Source organism: Triticum urartu, chromosome 3A, assembly GCF_056163025.1.
Source record: "Triticum urartu cultivar PI428250 chromosome 3A, HENAU_Tu73, whole genome shotgun sequence".
NCBI classification, from domain to species: Eukaryota; Viridiplantae; Streptophyta; class Magnoliopsida; order Poales; family Poaceae; genus Triticum; species Triticum urartu.
In genome coordinates, this window is record NC_141875.1 from 275,644,870 (window position 1) to 275,651,988 (window position 7,119).

Below are 7,119 nucleotides of genomic sequence, written 5' to 3' on the forward strand. Positions count from 1 at the left end.
TGAAACTTTGGGAGGAATTTTTATACAATAAACAAGAATTTCTGGAGCCAAGACCTACCGGAGAGGGGAACTTGGGTGGGCACAACCCACCAGGCGCGCCCCCTCTCCTAGCGTGCCCAGGTGGGCTATCCCCACCTGGTAGCCCCGCAGACCCTGAAGCCGACGCCATAAATACATATTTTTCAGAAAAAATCAGGGAGAAAGAATTATCACGATCCACGAAACGGAGCCGCCGTCACCTCCTGTTCTTCATCGGGAGGCCGGATCTGGAGTCCGTTTGGGGCTCCAGAGAGGGGGATCTTCGTTCTTCGTCATCACCAACCCTTCTCCATCGCTAATTCCATGATGCTCCCCACCGGGAGTGAGCTTTTCCTTCGTAGGCTCACTGGTCGGTGAGGAGTTGGATGAGATTCATCATGTAATCGAGTTAGTTTTGTTAGGGCTTGATCCCTAATATCCACTATGTTTTAAGATTGATGTTGCTATGACTTTGCCATGCTTAATGCTTGTCACTTTGGGCCCGGGTGCCATGATTTCAGATCTGAACCATTTATGTTATCACCATTATATCCATGTTCTAAATCCGATCTTGCAAGTTATAGTCACCTACTACGTGTTATGATCCAGCATCCCCGGAGTGACAATAGTCGGAGCCACTCCCGGTGATGACCGTAGTTTGAGGAGTTCATATTTTCACTACGTGTTAATGCTTTGTTCCGGTTCTCTATTAAAAGGAGACCTTAATATCCCTTAGTTTCCAATTGGGCCCCGCTACCACGGGAGGGTGGGACAAAAATGTCATGCAAGTTCTTTTCATAAGCACGTATGATTATTTACGGAATACATGCCTACATTATATTGATGAACTAGAAGTAGTGCCGTATCGCCCTAGGTTATAACTATCTCATGATGGATATCATCCAACAAGTCAAAGATCCAATGCCTACGAATTTATCTTATATTGTTCTTGCTAACACTACTAGGGAAAAGCTTATACACAGAAGTTTATCAGTAGCGCAGTCTAAAAAAGGCGCTACTGCTAATTAGTAGTAGCGAGGGGTATAAAATCCACGCTACTACTAAGTTGATAGTAGTAGCGAGGAAAATAAACCCGCGTTGCTACTAAGTAGTCTCCATCATACCCTCGGGACAGGCCATAGTAATAGTGAGGGATATAAAACTGCACCACTACTAAGTAGCTGCAGATAAGACCCCCACGCTATTACTAAGTGTGTCCACCGTTGCACCATCCACCCCGGCACGATCCACTCCCAACCCACCTCTCTCTCTCTCTCATCCCTAAAAAACTCTCTCACGAACTCACCTGCTCCTCTCCCACGATCTCCTCGCCGCCGCCACCACCCACGCCGGTTACGCGCAACACTCCCCATGGAAGCCACCGCCACCGCCTCCCTCGCGTGGACCCTCACCTCCTCGCCGCTCCCCCGCGGCTCCCGCCGTAGCCGTGGCGCCGGAGCGGCGGAGGAGGGGTAGGGCAGTGCTCGCCGCGGCGGCCTCGACGGGCAACTACGTGGTCCGCCAGAGAAATTGCGCAGGCGGCAACGAAGCCCTGCGCAGGGGCGGCTAATTAAGGGGTCGCCGGGAGCCCGTGAACCGCCGCGAGGGATGCGAGATCCCAGCGGGAGCCGGCGGAGGAGGGCCCGCCGGACTCGCCAAGGAGACGCGGCCTACCTCCTCGATGCGGGGAATCACCTCGAGGTAAGAAGCAAATAGCACATGCAGGAGGTAAGAAGCAAACGAATGTGTGTGCTCTTTCCTTCTTACCCTCGAGCCGACTCCCGGAACCACATCGAGTTGGATTTCCAATTGCACGCACCTACCTACAAAGGTTTGTTTGTTCGCTTGGCGGAGCTAGGGGGGGACCAGCAGGGGCCCTGGCCCCCCCTATGGCATTGTATAATACGAATGATTTTGTACTTAAGGCTAGTTTAGACATGATGTTTAGACAAAATTAGCTTTCTTGGCCCCCTCTAAGTGAGAATCACCATGTTCGGCCCCGTTCCTCCGCCCCTGTTTGTTCGGGTCGATTGTATTACGAGTTCTCCATTGCTGTGTTCTCAGATCTGACCCCTGCTATGAGAATGAACAGGGACACAAATGATGATTTTGTAGAGCGTGGTAGCCGATTAATTGTCCCAAAATCAAAGTAGATATGCCACGCCGTATTAGACTATTTCTATTTTTCTGCATTTTTTGGAGGTGTCCGGAAGATAGAATGTAACTGCAGAATTCAACTACCGCATTTTGGCGAACACCTATTCGGTAGTTCAGATGAACCAAGATTAGATCACTCACACCGGTTTTACAGGTTTTTCTTTTGTTCACTGTATTTAATAAAATTGGCGACAATGGAAGGCCTCTCGTGCATAGATTATCTGAAACCATTTCAATGTATGGCCGACTGTGGAATCTTTCTCTCATCCTATGGTCAACTCTTGGGTTCTCACAGCCTCATTTGCCTTACTAGCTGGAAATGATTAGCCTGATGTAGTTTGTCCCCTCGGTTATTTCACTCTGTTAAAAGAATGTGCCTTTGTCAGGCCACTCTAGTTTATACTGTTGTTGCTGAGGCATACCCAATTCTTGATTAGCAAGCTAACTTTGTCTTAATCAGCATGGTCATCAACGAATAGATGAGCTATCAGTTAGTAGCGGTAATACGAGAAAAATAAGGAACCGACAGAAAGGATAGGAAGTAGCTATCTGAATTAGAAACCTGATACAGTAGAAGATAATGTGTTTTGTTCATCGGAGGTTAGTTTATATCTACGTGTTTTGTTCCCCTATCTTCAAATGTTATGTAGTCACTCAGTTAGCAGTTTCTTAACTGTTGTAGTAAATAATTAATTTCCATAATTGCTTCATTTGCTCTTCTGCAGAAGCCCAGTTATACACTTTACGCGATGAAATTCACAGCAATACAGTTCATCAACCTATTTATTGTGCCATCTTGGAATAATGTTCGTGGAGTAGCTTATCTCGTCAAGGCAACTCCTTATCTTAAAAGACTCCGGCTAGAAGTATGTCCTAAATGCTCTCCTTGTTGTTCTTCTTCAGATAAAAAAATAGAATGTAAATTTCCTTTTTACATACAGATAAAAGAATGAATTATCGTAGTCTTCTCTTTGTTACACTATTTGCCTGCTAGGATACGATAAATGAAACTACTTCAATCAACATACTTGGGTCGACGGATCAAATACTACTCCCTCCATTCCTAAATATTTGTTGGTTCTTATGCTAGCCCTGTTATGCTTCTGAGCTGCTGTACAGGTCAAGTATCGCTCTCTAATTGCCACTTTTCTGCTTGGTTCTTCCAATGTACATGCAGGTTCAGTGAGTTTGGAACCGATGGAGGACAACAGCAAAGTCTCTGAAGCCGAAGTTCAACCTCTTTGGAACCGATGGAGGACAACACATTGATGTATGGATATTTTCTGGTTGCTTGCCCCGTTCTACATCATTGTTTTTTGTTTAAGGATCCATTCACCTAGTTCCTAGTTTTGATGGCTTTTGTTCCGTTTGTTTACAGATCAAGTCTTTCATTGCCTTTACCGTGTTTCTTAAAGCCTTTGGTGGTCTCCTTTTCATCATCAGCAGCTCGTTCGAAGCATTCGTACCGGTGTGTACTCTTCTTCTGAATGCACTGTATCAAGAATTATTTCATGTTAAGGGGGTATCAAGATGCATACTATTGTGGCTGCCATTAAATGTAGACTTGCAGCACCATGTCTTCTCAAACTAATAAAAAGGAAGTATTGTTGCCATGCCATTTAAGTAGTTTTAACAATTTTAGTGTGTCCATTTTACTGGCTGTAAAATGCCAAATCTGGCATTGTTGCTGCTTCGATGTTTGATCTTCATACATTTTGCTTCTGCAATATCCTGTTGTAGCATCTGACAGTGGAATGCTTTAACAACAACCTTCCTGAAAGATTCCAAATGTGGTGGCAGGTTATTCTTATTGTTTAACCACTTGATAGGCTCATGTCTGTTGAGTTTGTGCAACTGATTTGCTGCAGTCCAAATTTACGTGTTTATGCTTATATTTATTGTTTGCATTCTATATGTGACAATGCAACAGTTCTTTGAGGCATCAATCCATGGTAACTGGGCATATCGGTTTATGCTTAGATATAAATAAACCAAATATATATTCTGTCTTATTATATGGAACCAATTATATTTAATCCATGTTAAAATGATTATGCATTTATCATGTTGGAACTTCTTTGTCAAGCAGGTCTCCGCCAGCATTGGGAATTTGGGATGGCAGTGCCACACATTGATGTATGGATACTTTCTGGTCGCTTGCCCCGTTGTACATCATTGTTCCCTTTTTAAGGATCCATTCACCTAGTTCCTGTTTTTTATGGCTTTTGTTTTGTTTGTTTATAGATCAAGTCTGTCATTGCCTTTACCATGTTTCTTAAAGCCTTTGGTGGTCTCCTTTTCATCAGCAACAACTCGTTCGGAGCGGTCGTACTGGTGCGTACTCTTCTTGTGCATGCACTATATCTAGAATTATGTTATGTTAAAGGGGCATCTAGATTCATACTGTTGTGGCTGCCATTAAATGCATGTCTTCTAAAACTATTTAAAAGGAAGTGTTGTTGCCGTGCCATTTAGGTAGTTTCAAAAGATATAATGTGCTTGGCTGTTATTGTTTTAGTGTGTGCTTCTCACCTGTTGTAAAAGGCCAATTCGGGCATTGTAGCTGCTTCAGTATTTGATCTTCATATATTTTGCTTTTGCAATATCCTGTTCTAACATCTGAAAATGGAATACTTTAACAATATAATATTCTTGACTTTCTGCAACTGATTTTTGCTGTAGTCCAAAACTATATGTTTGTGTTTATTGCCTTTTTTAGTGTGTTGACATTTGAAAGGGGAACAGGACAACGTGTTGCACTCTTGCTTTTGTTAGAGTACTATATTTTATTGTTAACCATGCTATGGTCCAAACTCCTTTTTATTCTGCTCATATGATATTGCTCATCTTTTGTTTTCTGTCCGATGCCTCCTGTATTTAGAGTAGAAATATTCTTAATTTAGTGTTTCTTGAACATGGCCAGGGCAATGGATAAAATCTACTCTGGATAGTTGAAGAGGGAGTACATGCTAAGTTGACTTTTTTTCCCTACGGATTTGCTTATCGTGAAGATGCTTGCAAGGATGCAAGAGGGAGCGGATCATTTGGAGAGATAGGATGCCACTGTTTGGTGTTTTTATGTATGTTGGTTTGCTTGTAACTGTGTTTGCACTTGCTGGAAGTAAGTGACTTGGCAAGAAGTGTAGGTGTTTTAATTGAAGGCATGAAAAGCCATGACAATATGTATGCTCTTACAGGATGTGCTCTAATGCCGTTGGTTTATTATAAATCTTGGATTAGTAATGATGTGTAATGTTGCTGGTTTATTGCAAATATGTGTTTGTTTTAGTTGGAATTGTATGCATAGAATGGAATTGGTGGATTTTATTTTTTTTAATTCGTAATTAGTTAGTAGTAGCGTGCGAAAACACCAGACGCGCTACTACTACTTCGTTAGTAGTAGTGTGGGTTTGCATCCAGGCTACTACTAACTTTTTAGTAGTAGCATGGGAAAAAACATGAGGCGCTATTACTATTTCATTACTAGTAGCGCGGGTTGCACCTGCGCTACTACTAAAATGTTAGTAGTAGCGTGGGTTTCACCCGAGCTACTACTAACTATTAGCTGTAGCGCGATACTAGTAGCGCGGGTACGCGCGCTGCTAGTAGCCATTTTACCCGTGCTGCTAGTAGCCTTTTTTCTAGTATTGTAAGTTACTACTGCTATAGTTACTGTTGCACTTGTTACAAACTAGTGCTATCATCGTTATTGTTGTTGCTGCTGCTACCATTATCAAAACTATCATACTACTTTGCTACTGATCACTTTGCTGCAGATAATTAATCTTCAGGTGTGGTTGAATTGACAATTTAGCTGCTAATACCTTCAAATATTCTTTGGCTCCCCTTGTGTCGAATCTATAAATTTGGGTTGAATACTCTACGCTCGAAAACTATTGTGATCCCATATAGTTGTGGTTTATGAGCTATGTTGGTTTTGATTCAACTAAATGCATGAACATGTGCCAAGTCAAGCCACTCGAACATTCAGAGGAGGATACCATATCATCATACTACATCACAATCATTTTAACGCAATGTTGATATCCAAGATAAATCATTATCCTCTCCCAGCTACTTATGCATGGCATGAGAAACTATAATCTCTAATTGTCATTGCAAACATGTTTTATCATAATGGGTTGAATCATGGATACTAGGTTAAACATATTTACACAAACAGAACAAGTCGAGTTCATACCCGTTTCACTCTGCCAGGACCAGTTCATCGAATATCGTCATTATTGCCTTTCACTTGCACGACCAAACGATATTGTAACATCCCACAATTCTAAATTTTGGAATGTTATATTCAATAGATAAATATGATTGATTATTTGATTGATTGTGTGAAATTGAGTGAAATTTGAAACTTTTGAAAGTTAAATGAGAGGGAATAAAAGGACTTTCCCAAACTTTCACCTTCGCTTTATGATCTCCATGAATTCAAATTCTTTTCATCACAAAACCCTAGAGGGAAGATAACATGACTTCTTCCATCTAAATAAATGAAAAGGTTTTTTTAATATTTGAATTTCATTTGGAAATATTTCAAATTCAGAAACTTTAAGCAACTCAGTGATTTTCATGAGAGAAGATAAAATGACTTCTTCAAAACATACGAAATATGAGTTGGGAGTTTAAAAGGATCAAATATAAAGTTCCTTTGAAATTATTTTCAATTTGGAGTTATTTGTGTTTTATTCAAATTATTTTTCTCCAAAATAAAATATATGGAAAATAGGGTAACATGATTCCCTACAATAGAAAATTGGAGAGAAATAAATTTGAAATCATTTTAGTATTTTTAAAATGATTTTTATTGGGTTTTATTGCATGAGTAGCACTCTTTGCTTTATTTGAATTTACGTTGACTTTATTTGACTATAGAAAATGTTCATGTCGTAGAAAATGTTTTTCTGAAAATTTTGATATACAGTATGC

The 7,119-nt window shown here is 40.9% G+C and overlaps 1 long non-coding RNA gene across 3 annotated transcripts; it reads left to right on the plus strand.

Annotated features, from left to right (window-relative positions):
• The first annotated feature begins 1,219 nt into the window (after window positions 1-1,219).
• Window positions 1,220-5,428, plus strand: LOC125543928 (uncharacterized). Of its 3 annotated transcripts, none has more exons than XR_007299058.2 (7): window positions 1,220-1,849; window positions 2,901-3,041; window positions 3,353-3,445; window positions 3,554-3,643; window positions 4,265-4,311; window positions 4,420-4,509; window positions 5,099-5,428. It is a non-coding gene; the product is annotated as an uncharacterized LOC125543928 (long non-coding RNA). The 3 variants fall into 3 exon arrangements; XR_007299059.2 differs by having other exon boundaries at window positions 1,221-1,719; XR_007299057.2 differs by having other exon boundaries at window positions 1,221-3,041.
• The last annotated feature ends 1,691 nt before the right edge of the window (window positions 5,429-7,119 follow it).